The sequence below is a fragment of the Agelaius tricolor genome, unplaced genomic scaffold (genome assembly GCF_023055355.1).
Source record: "Agelaius tricolor isolate 1412-34295 unplaced genomic scaffold, bAgeTri1.0.p SCAF_27, whole genome shotgun sequence".
Taxonomy (NCBI): Eukaryota; Metazoa; Chordata; class Aves; order Passeriformes; family Icteridae; genus Agelaius; species Agelaius tricolor.
This window is the reverse complement of record NW_027269287.1, coordinates 5,483,931-5,500,039: the sequence shown is the minus strand read 5'-3', so window position 1 is coordinate 5,500,039 and position 16,109 is coordinate 5,483,931. Positions and strand designations below refer to the sequence as shown.

At 35.4% G+C, this 16,109-nt stretch overlaps 1 protein-coding gene across 6 annotated transcripts in view; it reads left to right on the top strand.

Annotated features, from left to right (window-relative positions):
- MEF2C (myocyte enhancer factor 2C) overlaps positions 1 to 16,109 on the top strand; it is a 120,648-nt gene that overhangs the window by 56,775 nt on the left and 47,764 nt on the right. The gene's annotated exons all lie outside the window — the stretch shown is intronic.

The following is a 16,109-nucleotide window of genomic DNA, read 5'->3' as shown; positions in this document are numbered from 1 at the left end:
CAAAGGGATTTCTGGCTCCATATTTTCCAGATTTCTGTGCTGCTTTGTCACTTCGTTGCATTAATCCTCTCCATGCCTTGACCACTACCTACCAGCTGAATCTCTTGCTTGTCTCCTAGTCTCTTACAGGGACAGGCTCTCCAGAAGACATTGCATACTTTGTCTCCACAATCAAAAGTTATAATATTGTCTGTCCAGGAGGAATTAAGAATACATTGTAAAAGATGTGGAAGAAGATTTAAAGCATTTGTTGGTGGAATTTGACTGCTTTTCTTAGCTTTTTGATTGTTTACCAAGGGTGTCTAATAAAATGCAAAAGAAAAGTAAATTTACAATCTGCACAGTAAAAATATATCAGCTACTCACACAGAATATTGTTACCATAATATAATAGTGACATTATCAGTAGTGTCAGAATGCTAGAAACACTGTTTAATTTTTTTTACAATTATAAGGAGCCATTTTTATTTACAATTACTGAAAATTATTAATTTAAATTTAAAATTTTAAAATTTAAGTTTCTAATATTCATAGAAAAGTCAGTGTATGTTGCAATCACATTTGGATTCAAGCTTTGCAAAATGCATAAAACCTTCAATGATTTGTTATTATAAAAAAAAGCACTCGTATCTTAGACAAATATCTAAAAAATGGGTTATATGACCTATACAACTTCTGTTTTTAAAGCATGTGACTGATCTAATGGTATCAATTAAAAACTTAATAGAAGGATAATGACCTATCCTAAGGGTCAGTGAAAATTTAATCCTGAATATGCTGATGTATATGCTTAGTTTACTCCAGATCTTTATAAAGTTAATTTCAGATTTTTGAATGATCGGGATGTTGTCTGAAATACAACTTTGATACTTTTGGAATCTTCACCAGGGTTAGTCATGTGTTTGAGACTAGAACGTAAGTTAGTGAGTTATCCTTTTAAAAGGATAAAAGGTTCTGCATAATTAAAATTATTAAACTTGTTACAGAGTCACAGTCACACCACCTTAGATGGGCATAGACTACACACAGCAATATGTATCACTTCTCTGTCTATCCTTATGTCAGTATCTAGGAAGTTACTGTTTTGCTTCACTCCTTATTTCCCTCAGATTCTGCCCCCCATTAGAAGAGGGTGAGGTTCTCGCAGCAGAAAAAAATTGTATGAGTTAAGACTAGGAGGAAAGTGCATAATTTCTTCCTCCTCACCATAATTTCTTTCCCTCTCTTACTTCAGATCCTTTGTATATACATGAAGCCTTTCTTGCCCCCCAGATTTGGGAAGTCCAAAAGAATTCAAATTCTATGCCCAAAATTAAGTCCTCTCTTCTGTTAGTGGCAAAAGGCCAGAATATTCTTAGCAGAAGAGTTTCCTATGATATCTTTTCTTCTTCCTACAGGCTTTTGTGTGGAAATAGGTAGAAATACACTTAGGGATTTATTGCTTGCTTTACAATGAATGAATACTTTTTATCATAAGGACTATGGTTTTCCAAGGATCTTGAATGAAAACTTAAAATTTCAAATAATGTTGAAATTTTCAGAAAGAGCTCACCGCACCAACAAAATCCCTTTCTGCATAAACAGCAGGCCAATTTGGATAGGTTGATTAGCAGTTTTGCATGCAGATGTGTAATTTTCTGGCTATACCCAAAGTTTGGTGAGCAAGTCTTTTCACTTTTCTAAAAGGAACAACATAAAAATGGATAATTGAAATAAATGTTGCTTAAATTGAACAATAGACATAAAACGCCAGATGAAGTGAATGCTCTATCAGCTCTGAGTTTGATTTTCTGCTACATTTTTCAATGTATAACATAAAATACCAGTACTGATATGGTGTTATTTCAGTACTAGTAGAGTTTGAGAATCCAAGGAGTCCTTCTCCAGCATGTAGGTTTTATACAGGAATTCCATATTGTCATGCCTTAAATTGTCATTATTGTCATTACCTTAAGTAAGTAATGAACATCACACTTACAAGTACAGTAGAGAATAGAGCTTTGATATATGGCTTGACTCTTAGAGTAGTTTGGGTATATTTTCAGGTACAGGATATAAATCTGCCACACAATTAAGCATTTTAATTCATCAGTTAAACTGATCAATTACACATTACACATATTTTCATGTTGGGGGTCCATCTTCTTTTCCATTTCAGACAGCTAGATTTCGCACGTAAAAGTTTTTAATATTATCTTCCAGAGCAATAAACAGCAGCAGAGAAGAAGACAATATTATTAAATCTGAGCATTTTCAACTAAATGTCTATTCAATAACTATATTTCAACAGAAGACAAGGGCATAGCTGTGCTTATAAATTTCTGCACAGCATTCAAGAGAGAAATCTTTTTTCGGCAGACCAATGAAAATTTGAAATATAACTGTCAACCATATAAAGGTCTTCGATTTAGTATCCAATTTCTGTTCACATTCAGCATAATATTAACTATTTAGTCACTTTTAAGTTGTTTTATCAGTTATTAAAATGAGGTGTAAGTTCTTTGAACTATCTCTATTCAGAGGAAATTAAAAGAGCAGCTCTCTAATATGTAGTTAATTACTTTTAAATAAAACCACTGCTATTCAAATACAAAAATTATATATTTTTTCATGCAGATCTAGCTAAAGCTGTTAATTTTATTAAGCAAATGTTTTCAATATAATTACTGGGATTAATTATATTTATCATTTCTGAAAAAGGAAGTCTTCAGGCCATAACTTATTACTTAAAGTAACATCTAAAGAAGAAAACATGTTCATATATCTAACAAACATCACACTGTTTTTTAACAGAAAATTGGTTCCACCCAACTTAGAGATAGATGATACCAATAAATCCATCTTGATAAAATAATGGAATACTAGTAGTTAGAGAATTGTAAAGGCCAGTTACTGTTGTTGTTTGAGATTTTCTGGTTTAATGATTTAAAATAGCTCTTATTTTCTTTACATATATAGAAATTTTATATACATGCAATAAATATAACTGAGATGATGTTTCCAGTTGCTTCATCAAAATGAAGTTGATTAACATGCTATTTAATATATCTGAGTTTTTCAGGTCACAGAAATTGTCTACCAGGTGAATGTGTTTCAGTTAAGACCCAGTAAATATGTCTACAACATACAAGGGCAAATAAAGGTCAATACGTATTCATGAAGGAGAAAATATATGCATTTTACCCTCACATTTATTCATTTCAAACAACAGTGACAATTATTGTGCATGGAGATATGCATTAATTCTGGGAAACAAACAACCAAAACAAAAAAAGGCAACAAAACAAAATAAACTAAACAAAAAGGATACATTCTGAAAATTCTATTTAGCATTAACTGGATTCTTAAATTTGAAGGCATTATGTCCTCACCCACCAAACTATTCATACTACAGTCATTCATTCAATTTTCCTTCAGTTAAAAAGTGAGATTATTTGCTGGATTTAGTAATTATTTTAAGGAATTGCAGAAAGTCTGGTGAGTTCATTCAATAGAGAGGAGAAATATAACATTTCATCTTTATGCCAACCTCCAAGTGTGTATGTAAATTCCAACACTAATATATCCAGCATAATTGTATATGACTATGCAATAACTTACTTTTGGCAATAAGGAAATGGGAAAGAAAAAATGACAGCATTTTACAACAGTCAAGGCATGCATTATGTGTTCTTTGGATTTATTAGAAATGAGGCCAGATCCTTTCCTTGTTTCTGTAAAACAGAAGTGGGTGTTTTTATTTTATTTACTTATTTTAGTGATATCTCAACTTATTTTAGTGATATCCCACTGCCGCACTGCTGTGATTAACAAGAATCCAGTTCTGTAACACTGTAAGCTCAATACTTAGAAGCTCAGGAAGACCTCAGCCTTAGATGGAAGGGGACAGATTTCAGAGCAGGAATATGGGGAAATATTTTTGCTGCAAATATAATTAAAAGTCTGACTATGCTATAGAAATCTGTTGTGATTCTTTGTCTAAGCCATCAAGCCATGCTGATTTAAGGTGGAACTTCCTGCCTATTTTCTGTCTTATTGTCCCTTTTTCCTTATTTCTTTCATGTCAAAGCATCAGCTACTGTCTTAGCTTTAGAAGACTTCTAATGAGTTTTCATTGACTCTTGACTTTGCTTCAGTTCTGGTACACTAAGTTTAATATGCTGAGCCCTGCTCTGCGTGCACATAAACCATTCCTCCACAAATTACTCACTACTTTATCTTTTAGCTCTTTTTACACCCCCAATCCATTAATTTATTTGACCTTGCTGCTTTTATTGTCTCTCTTTCTCCACCTGACTTCTCTTCATATGCTGATTCAGTGCTCACTACCTTTAGTTCAAGTTCCCTTGCTAGGTCAGCCCTTTCAAATTTACCCCTATCTTCCATTTTCAGGCACACATGCATCCATCTCCTCAGTTCCCCCTTATCATACCACTAATCACTAGTAGAGGAAAGTGCAAATCACAGACTTCATTCATGTTTCACTTTGCTGACTGAGGTTCTATGTCATGAAGGCTAATCATCCACCAAATATCTTAATTTTGCAAATTAAATGGAGGTAAAATCTCTTTTACCTTAGAAAAAATTCTTCCATCAGCTCGGTGTCTTCTGAAATATCTCTTATTACCTGTTTTTCAATCTTTCTTCTTCACGTGTCTTCACGTGTCTTCACGTACGTGTCTTCAACTTCTCCTTTCTTTCTCTCTCTCTGTCTCTCTCTCTCTCTCTCTGTCTCTCTCTCTAATTTTCTTTTAATCAAGTGTTAGAAGTATTTCATGTTCCTCAGCATGGATTTTTACATATAGGAAGATATCAGCTCCTGCAATATACTGGCATATCTTTCTGCTTCAATAAAACTCTAACCTCATCTGGCTTTTCATCTATACATAGTTTTACTCTGTTAGGGACTGATTTTCCATTACGCTTGGTGGTCCTCCATCCTCTTTTGCCTCCTCTTTCTCATTGAAATTAGGTAAGTTTGCAAAACTTGGATTGGGTGAACTCTTGCTTTTAGTAATAGTGAAAACTTCATCAAGAATTAATCTGAAGTATTCTAAGGAGTAAATTATTTTAGGGATATTGTGATGGGGTTACAGGTTTCCCAGGGAAAAACAAAACAAAACAAAGATAAGTAGTTCTAATTTGCAATAATATGTCACATTTTTAATTTTTACATTATAGATTCTTTTTTATGGATAATGAGCATCTAGCATTGTCCTTTTAACTTGTTTTGCCCAGATGTTCATTCTCTAGCAACTGCTGGTGAATTGACCTTCCACAGAGTATTTTCCCCTTTCCAGTGGGCTTCTGTATTTGGTGAGGGAGAGCTGTCTTAACATAGCAGAAGAAATGTGTGCCATTTGCAGTTGCATTTTCCCCTAAGAGAAAGAAGTGAGGTTCTGAACATGTGAAATTCTCCCTGCAGATTGCTCATCCTTTGTGTTTTACAACACACAGAGATCTTCAAAGACCTTAACATTAAAATAGCAAGGAACAAAGTAATACCAAGACCTACAGGGTGATGGAATTCAGAATTTTTTTATTGTGTGTTTTTTTGCTGGTTAAAAAAACCATTGTTACTCTGGAAAAAAATGTGTCTAATGAAAACATACAATTATTGATGTCAATTCAGTCTTCCACAGATTTGTAGAAAAGCTAGTTTGAACTGAAAATCCAGTTGTTTTTAGTATTGCCAGCCACAACGTGTTAATTGGCATACTTCTAAATCTCCTTGAGGGACATGAGTTAAAACTTAGTACAGCTTCAGTTCAGAAGGCTGGAGTTGATGAGAATGGCAGTCAGGTGGCCATGGACAGTATTGGTGCCAGAGAGGAATCCACAGTCCTGTTTTGCTTATGGGCTTACTGCGCATTATCTTATCAATCCTTACAGATGTGCTGTGGATTCTATAGCACATTAAGTTTAGTCACTTGATGTGAAAGTTCTGAATGAGATAAAGAGAAAAGAAATTTTCTTCTGTCAGTTATTTCTAAAGGTCACAGAGCTAATAACTAGCTAGGAGGTTAATTAGATTGTAAAAGCCTCTTCATATCAATTAAGACTCTTATCTGTATAATCATAGTAAATAAACCCATACAACTCTCTAAATGTTCTCTTTTTAGGAAAAGTAAGGCAACAGTTGTAGCTTGTTTAATGTAATAAGTGTATTTTCTTCTCTTGTCATCATAACACAATATTGCATATAAACAAGCTGTGAAATAGACATCAAGTCAGCTCTTGAGCTGCTGAAATCAGGGGATTTCTTTCAGCTACTGTGGGCTGAAGACCTGGGACAGTATGGAAAGTAAGCCTGTATGTAAGAAAGGTTATTCTAAGGTTATTCTAGGGTGATCTAAATACAATGCAGTGTATTGGATACTGCCCTGGACTAGGACTCATGAGACTTCGGTTTTATTAATAGCTTTGTCAAATACTGTTTTGTGACCTTGGATAAGTCACGTTTCCTCTTAATGCTTTGGTTTCACTATCTTTGAAATGGGGATAGCATCACTGATTTCCTTTGTAAATTGGTTGAAGACCAGTTGCTAAAAAAACAGATAGTGGTACCAGTCTCACAGGACAGACATTTGAAAAGAGTCAACTGGCCAAAAATTTTCTTTGGATGACTATTTAGGCTTTTTAAATGCCTTTGTCTTTTTTCATTTTTAGAAAATACAAACCCAACCATTATTACCAACATTATGTATGACAGAACCAAAGGACTGAATGCAAGATCTTCAGAATTTTTCCTTTGGTCTTTGTTTGCCAATTAATTTGAAACTTAACACAATTTGAAAAATGTGTTTGTAAATTAATATCCTCATGTGAGCTTTTTCTGTGTTTTTTTCTAAGCATGACTGGTTAAAAAAATCTCAGAGGTAAAAATATCTTGGTTTCAAAAGTTTTACAAGACATTTTATCAATCTTGATTTCATTTTTTAAAGTAATTGCTTTAGAAATACATCTTTTCTAAACAAAAGCTGACAGTCTTATCTAACTTTAGTATTCCATGAACTTGGGATTCATGTAAATAGTAGCACAGAAAAATTTCAAAGCTGGAAAACTGTGTATGAAAATTCTATTCTATCCAAAGTAGTCCCTCAGTGGAACTGCTGTTCCAGTCAGTGAGTGTCCAAAGTAGTCCTTCTACTGCACTCATTAAGTAGCATTTTATTCCCTTCCTCCCACTTATCCTCATGAGATTTTTGACTCTTCATATCCCAAGCTATTTTCAAGCTCGCCTTGATAATTCTGCATCTCCTTGTTATTCTGCATTTAATAAGTCAGAGACTTTAGTTAGAAAAAGAAAAGTAGAGGATTTCTTATATTTCAAATTAATTCAGTACATGAAAAAAATGCAGCAACGGGAAAGTTGCACAATTAATTTTCTCATTTTGCTTTATCTCAAAAAAACCAGAAAACTTTTCATTATAATTTATTTCAGCAAGGATTTGGTTAACATGAAACATAGCTTGTAAGCCTAATGTATCTCAAATGAAAGAAAAGACACTCACCTAAGAGCTACTTTTCCATATGTGGAACAAGAGAGAAGGGACAGAAAAAAATAAAATGGATCCAAGATTAATAATTCTGAAGCACATGATACATGAGAAGCTTCTTTTGAGTGTATTTAGGAGGCGATCTGGATGTCCTGTTTTAACCTTCTTGAGGATCATGTAATTTTATTTTTTATTGTTTTGTAATAGCTTTTAAAATATTTTAATAACTTAGTAAATTTTTTGGATTAATTGTTGCAAAATGCTGAAATGATGAAAGTGAAAAATATGTGCAGAATATAAACATGTTTCCAATTTCTCATTCTTCCTTTTTTTTGCCAAACTGGAATTCTAAAGCTGTATTTCTTAGAGCAAGGTCTACTTCACAGAGTACTTTCTTTCTTCAAAATGTTATATATCTGGCTAAGGAACTGGAAATATCTTACATGTCTGTGTAACATTCTCAGACCTTAATAGCTCCAAAGTTTTATCCCAGTCCAATCACTGAGAAACATTCTTTGCTTTTGTAATCACTGTTTCACATAGTAACAGCTTGTTGTATTTTGGTCTGTTTGCCAGAGGGTAGGTTTATTTTTAAATCCCTGTACTCTGAGTTTTCTTTATTTTTCCAAGATTGGAAGCAGCTGAAATGCCTGAAGTTACAGGTTGAAGGGCTTGCTTCAAATATGAGATGGGAAACCTCATTCCCTCCTCCTTGTGTTTTTCTTTTTTTTAAATTTTTTTCCCAACAATGTGTCTTAACTGCTATTTTTCTAAAAATAGAGCACTGTCTCACTAAAAATAGCTTGCCAGTCAGTCTTGCCAAGGAAAATAGAGAGGAATAGGCGTGGAATAGAAGGGTGAGTAATCCAGCTCTATTCATTCACTGATCCCTTTGAGAATGCAGGCAATGATAATGTACCCTCAAAAAACCACAGGCCTGACTTGCTCTGTTCAGACTCCTAGGTGCCAATAAATATTTTAGCCCAAGGATACACTTTATTTTCCTCATGGATCATAAACACTTTCTAAAATACAAGGCTTTCTTTCACAGAAACTAACTTACTGTCAAAAACAGCTGACTTTCCTAAGGTTCATTTTTTTTTACATTCCACATGTTTTTTAATTTATTTTAAGACAAGCAATGACTGCAGTGTTCTGTCAAGAATTACCATGAAATGTCACATATCTAGCGTGAATGAATGAAACAAATAGTTACTTTTCAAAGATTTCCTGTGCCCTCAAAATGTCACATATCAGTAAGAAAGAAAAATTTATTACTCTGATTCCGAGCAGTAAAAATGAATTGGTAGACATTATTTATTTCACTGAAAAATTAAATCTTAGCTGCAGAGCATTTCTGCAGATATATACATTTTTTAATCTGTAAGTGTTCTAAAACTCAAGTTTCACCAAAAGACTGTGGAAGACTGGAATAGAAAAGGGCAGGATCTAATTTACTCAAAAATAAACCTGATGAGAAGCCTGCAAAGCAGGAACTTTTCACTTGAAAAGCTGTCAAATTAGAGAAAGTCAATCTTCTTCTGTACTGCAGTTTTTCATATCCATTGCAGTATTGCAGTGTGAGATATCAGTAGTACTGTGGAGCAGAAGAAACACCAGGAAGGGCTGAGCATGTTATTTAAAACAAGAATGGGTGTTGTTGTTCTGTACAGAATCTTTGCATTTTGTTTTTGGTTGTTTTTTTTTTAACCTGAGTAACCTGGTCAAACACAGCAACGGGGTGTGGAAATGTCAGTGCAGTTCACAGGGTTATTTGAGCCTGAGTATTGTTTTGTTCAGTTCCTGTAATGCTGCTTGTGATAAGATTCTGGAGACAAAGGATGATAATTGATGGAAAGGGACTTAAATCACTCTAAAAAGAATCAAGGCCCTTGTATTTGGGTACATCAACTCTACTGGTCTCCCTCCCCTTGTAGAGCATTTTGTTTTCTTGCATGTTGGCCCCCTCTACTCTTTGTAATGGAGGCAGGCCACAAGTGATTCCTTTATGCAGTACACAGGGTGTTATTGTGTCTGCATGGTGTATTAGTAATTATCAAGGCTGAATTCTACTATTGTATCTTCACTTCAAGCACAGAAAAATAGGACACACTACCCTGCATTACCGTTTTCAGCCTAGATAGTGAGCTACTTACAGCTGTGTTCCAGACACAAAGGCTTTTGTGACCAGCCCATTTTTAATTTTCATGATTAAAATATCCCTGTTTTGTAAGACAAATACAAAATGTGGTTGTTTACCCAGATTTGTACACAGCAGTGATAATGACAAATGTAAAAATACTACATATTCTCTTATCTCACAACTATCTTTAATACAAATTACTGACCTTGCCCTCTTTTCCACCCAAGACTTTTTGTTTCATTGTGTTCCCATAAGCTCTTGACTGTTCTTTGTTAAATCAGTATTGAAGATTATGCAACACTGAGTTTGGAGCAAAATCAGTTACGTGGTGCACAATTCTTCATACGCTTACACATGAACATGGGTTTTTTTGATATGCAAATGTTTCCAGATGTGGGGTCTAAGCTACCACTCATCTGGTTAAAAGAGCCTTATGGTAGCAAAAGTCAAAAAATTCTCCTATGCAAAGCCCGCTATTCAGGTTTTATTAGGTCCCTGATTAAAGCCTAGAGATATGTCAATGTGAGTGTTCTGACAAAATTCACATCTGCCTTGTTACTATTTCTAACACAGACAAAACTTTCTATGGATCCTGCATCTTTTTGTAGTAAGCAATACTAGAATAGGTCTTATTTTTTAAAATAAATAAGACTTATTTATGGAAGTCACCTTTCAGACACTGAAACTTCTCACAAGAAGAAAATTGAATGCTCCTGCAAATCTCTGCAGGATCAGGGCTCTTTTTCTGAGGCAGTCCCAGTGTCAGTAAGGGTGACAGAGCTGGACCCCCAATAGTTCATACTATGAGTAGCCCTTTTATCTATACTCAGAAGTAAAACTCCCTGCCACAGAGTGGTGAATTCCCTGAGAAACAACAGCACTCTGCAAGAGGAATTTCATCACCAAAGAGGATAGGGATGAAAAGTCAGTCTAATCCTGGCTTTTTGCCTACTTTACTCTCCTGCTGGGGAGCCAATATCTTAAATTTTCTGCTCAGGCTGGAGCACCTTACCCATGTGATTCACATGAAGCAAAATACCTGCATACCTCTTGTTCCCTAGACTGCACACAGATAATACTATCTTTATGAAATGGCTTTCCACAATTTTCATAGCTCTGGTGAAAGTTGTGTTAAACTTCAAAATATACTGACTTTTCTTCCTTGTTACAGTAAGAAACTATAAATTAATTATTTATTTGTGTAGTATAAAATTTGTATCAATCCTTGTACTTGATATTGATTAGACCCTGTTTGCTCTGAATTCAGAGAGGCCTCTATGTGTCTTTTTATATAAGACAAATAAAATTATTGTTAGTTATCAAATTTGAAGGGTTATAAAACCTCCAATAGACATGTGCTCTGTTGTTCTACATTTTTAATAATCACAAGTCTATAGTAGCTCTGAATCAATGTCCATAGTCCAGAGCTGTTAATGTTGTTAAATCTTAAATAGCCATTTTTCATTCCATTAGAAAAGCTCCATTAAAACAGCTTCAGTCAACATATTTTTATCCAGCAACCTCTAAATCCAAAAAACTTTAGGTGGTTTTGTTTTCCTTTCTTTGTTTTGCCATAGATATTTCTATATATGGTTGCCATTAATGAAGAAGTAAAAGCTATTAAAAGACGTTGCATGATGTATGTTCTAAACAGTTAATTATTTGTGTGATAGACAGAAACATAAAAAGTAAAAACCTGTGATACATTGGATATGCTTGGATTAAAAAAAGTCTCAAACTCATTTATTTATAACATCCTCTGTGATCTATAGACAATTATAGTGTAGAATTATATAAATTATCATGTGCTTTACTTTGGGTTGTTCAAGTAAGATTTTTTTTTTAATCAAGTGTTATTGCACACACGCTCTTCAAAGAAAGCAAATTATAGAAGTGTCAACAAAAGTAGTTTAAACAATTCAGCTGCTAGAGATTGGTTCAAAAGAGATCAAGATTTTGGCAAAGAAGCAGTACCAAATGGAATGTCTCATTTAAATATTTAGCTTCCTACAATATGGCTGTAACATGAAAAGCGAAAAAACATAAGAATTTTCCTTTCATTTTTATAATCCAAGGATTGGTTATTACATGCTTCTAACATGTTTAAACCTATATCAATAAAATGGAAACTTTATGGATTCCTTCCAGCAGGTACCAGTGCCTTAGCATCCAAGCTACATTTTGGTAAACTGTCTGAAAAGAAGCTTGCTACCCTAGACGTAAATTTTCATGACCCACATGTATTGTTTAACTCACGAATAAAAGCTCATAATCATGTTCAGTACTTTCCATCTTATATCTAAAAATGTTTTGCAGAAGTATCTAAACTTGCCTTACAATATGGCAATGGTCATTTGTCCAAAAACCTCATCTGGAGGCACATGAATATTGTGGACAATATGGTATTTGACCTTGAACATTACTAAGGACCTGTGCTTAATAAGTATTTACCCAATGGGTCAAAGTTGACAGTCTTCCCCAGTCCCAGTTTAAGACCCAAATAATTTCAACAGGTTTTCCTCAAACAAAAATGCTATTACAAGTCAAAGAACTCTGTCTGCTTTCAAGTTCTGTTTCTCTGGCTGAACAAATTGTGCATTTTTTAATGCACAAATGCAAAATATTACAGTGAATTATATATATGTTTAATTATCTAGAACTGTCTAGAGCATAGGAAACTGAGTAAATCTATTCCTTCTAGGAATATGGGAAGCAATAGGCTTGAGCCTATTCAGATCAAAGAAGAAATAGAACCTATCTTTCCAGTTATCATGTTTCTAACCACTAGCTGTTATATAGAAAAAATCAGGAAGAGAAAAGTTTTCTTAAGAGTGTCTTCATCAAGTATTTGAAAAGTTGCCTGTAGGAGGGGACAGTGTACTTCAGTCAATACCTGAATACCCAGGAATATGGGTGAAGGCATCTCTGTAGCCCTGGATAAGCATCTAATGCTTCTGATGAGGGATAGAATTTTTGAAAACCCATTTGCTTGCTCTGGGTCGTTCACAATTCTGTCGCACACTGCTAGGTTTGGATCCTGTTCTGTAGCACCCAACTCTTCCCTTGCCTCAGATCCTAACACACTGTGAATTCCCTATGACAATCAGGTGACTAAATAGTAGGTATTGCCAAACTGAGCTTTTTATGTCCCTAAACCATTTACTGGATATATTCCATAGCCCTTTCCTGTCACAAGGCCCTTCTTTCCAACAAGGCAATTGCAGCAGGGTGTGGACTGCTCTTTGTGGTTTTAGTATAAGCTCATAGCAAGAAAGAACATTGCTCATTGACTATTTTCCTACCCTGACACTTTAAAAACTGCTTCTGTTCCAAGGGGGCGTAGAAAGAAGTACTGTCGTTTCACTGTCCTGGAGACAATTTATAGCTTTCAAGTTGGGGGCAGGAAGAGAAGGGGTTCTTATTAATTGGCTACACTAGAAGAACCCTTGAACTGTTAGGACCCCTTTAGATAACTACATATATGTAAATATAAAGTGACAATTGTGAAATAACCTTTTTCAATAATATGCATTTTATCTAGTAGAACTAAACCCACCTGATAGTAATACTCATGAGATATTCACAGCTGTATCCTGAACGAGGGAGATGTTTCTGAGCTTGGACTTGAGACGACATATTGGATCCTAAAGGTTATAGAAAATTCTCTTGTTTGTTCCACAGATTAACTTTTTCATTCCTTTCCCATGAAAGAAATATGAGAAATTCACCTACTCCTGTACAGTCTTTTTCCTGCAAGAAATGTTCTTAATTCCACTTCCTTCTTCATGAAGGGTAATGGCATAAAATGCCTGACTAAACCGAAAAGTTCTGAAGTCTGCCTCCAACTGATCTCTACGACCAAATGAGTGGCAGAACTAAAAGAAGTTTAGTTTTTCAATTCCTGCAACTGCTGTTTTATTTGGGGTCTTGTGATCTACCATACCCAGGGAGAAATACAAATCTTGCTGATTTTGGAATCAATGTGAGTAAGCATTCCTGAAGTTTATTTCAAAGTTTCACAATGTTGAGGAATCTAGACAAACCTCAGGACTGCATATCTCTATATAGAATCTAGGGCCAAAATTTTTGACCACTTCTGAACTGGAGAAATTCTAGTATACTCATGGCTTATATATGGCCCTTGACCTCTTCATGGAAAGAGTTTTCTAGCATTATTGAATTGAAATTCTAGTTATTTAGGACACTGCTGGTCCCTTTCACTAGTGTAAGTTCCTGTGTGAAAGCCTGAGCCCACTAAAATCAGTCAGAATCTCCTTGCCAGATCTTTAATTTTAATATACCAAAAGGCAGAGCCATGTTTGTTTTGAGGTAATCCCAGTCAATCTTGTACAGTGAGTTTCTGATTAAATATTTTGTATTCAGAATAAATGTTAGAGAATAAATGTTAGAGAACCTTAAGTATTCCTTTCTCATTCTATGTAATACTCTTTAGTCTAGGCTGCTTATTGCACTGTAAATGCTCTCCAGAGCTTAGAAAAGAGATCTGGCTTCTGTGGCAGCAGGCAGATTGCTGCATACACCTTAGAAGATAGACAAGATGATGGAATAAGTGAATGAGCTCAATTTTCTTGCTGCAGAAATATCACTGCTTTTCCATCCCACATCATAATGGTTTCAAGTTTGGTCTGTAGTTGGTCCAAGCTTCTAGCACAAGAAGACTGGGAATAGTGCTTTTGCACTGTGGATTTCAACTAATTGTTGGGAAAGGACCCTGTATGGTTCTTCCTTATACACAGGCTGAGTATGTCAGGAAAAAATTGTTACACTAGCGGCTTCTGAATATCTCTGATTTCTCAGCCAGAAATCAATGTTTCCCTTTTTCTCAGGAACACAGTCCCCAAAACACTATCGATATCCATGGTCCAAAACTTTTCACGTTGGTCGAGTCATTAAAACAGAAGCAGTCCACCAGGCAGCTCTGGATTTGGGGTTTTTAATTAAAAAACTCCCCTTCTTATTTGTGACATGACTCTGTGAGGGTCTGAGGAAACACCTGTGTTATCTAGAGATGTGAGTATCCCCAGGATATTTATTGCCTTTCCTACATTAGAAGTTGCACCTTCACAGCAGAGTCTGAGGAAGGGAATGTATGCCCACCCCTTGACTGCTCCAGCTCCACAATTCTGGCATGAGGTGAGAAGCTTCTGATGGCAGGGCAGAGCAGGCAGCCCTGTACAGTGATTTCTGCTGCAGGAACAAGAGATCAAAACTGACCAAGAGCCCACACTACAGTTTTCACCAAGTGAAACAGTATCTATTCTACCCATATTCACAGTGTCCTTCATGCCTATTTCTAAAAAGTCTTAGAAAAATTAGGCAGGCCAAAATCTTGTTCCATTCGTTCATCTCTCCTGTGGAATTAGGGCACCTAAGTGGAGACCAATTTGTATCCCACGGATCTCTCCCTGTAATCACCATATGATTAAAGATTTTAAGATCTAAGATGGTAAGACTTTGCCAGACCAATATACCAATACATCTTACAAACCTATAATTCTGTCCAAAAAAGAAACCCAGTTTTACAGCAAAAAAACCCTAACATTTAAAATGTTTTTACTGCTTCCAGAAGACAAATTTTACAAACAAAACATTTAGATTCTGAATAAAGAACTTCTTTCCTTTCCTTTCCTTTCCTTTCCTTTCCTTTCCTTTCCTTTCCTTTCCTTTCCTTTCCTTTCCTTTCCAAACCTTTCCTTTCCAAACTTTTCCTTCCCAGAACCTTCCAGGAACCTTCCCAGAATCTTCCCTTCCTGGAACCTTCCCTTTCCCTTTCCCTTTCCCTTTCCCTCTCTCTCTCCCTTTCCCTTTCCTGAACTGTCCTTTTCTGAACTTCTCTAAACTGTCCTTTCCTTTCCTGAACTTTTCTTTCCTGAACTCTCCTTTCCTGAACTCTCCTTTCCTGAACTTTCCTGCACTTTCCTTTCCTGAACTTTCCTTTTCTCAGCCATGATTTTTCTAATAACCCTGTTAACCATGTCCTGGCCATTTCTGACTAGATCTTGAGTCTGCCTCTGACAAACCTGTTTTCTCAAGCAGTGATAAGAACTAGAAGCAACTCTGTTTCTAATGCTTCCTTCTTTCCCATGCAGACCACTGAAACTGACCATCATGTTTTTAACTTATCAGCTTCAGAAGGGAGCATGTAAAGCCTCGTTTTGCAGGTGTATGTGAAGGTTGGTCTGTTTCTCTATACCAAATTCATACTTCTAACTATGTTACCACTTGTTTGGGTTTTCCTTCTTATAGCACCCCAATTATGGGGGTGGTCATTCAACTTTTTAAGAAGGAAAACTGTAGAAAAATGAATTAACAAGGAAGTCAGTAAGAGAAGCAGGAGTTAAACTGTGTCTACTTGGGCTATGCAGCTTAACCCTTGGATAATCTCATGTAAAGGGGCTTCTGCCTCCATGATGGCACAGTTTGCCATAATAGAAATTTAGAATTTC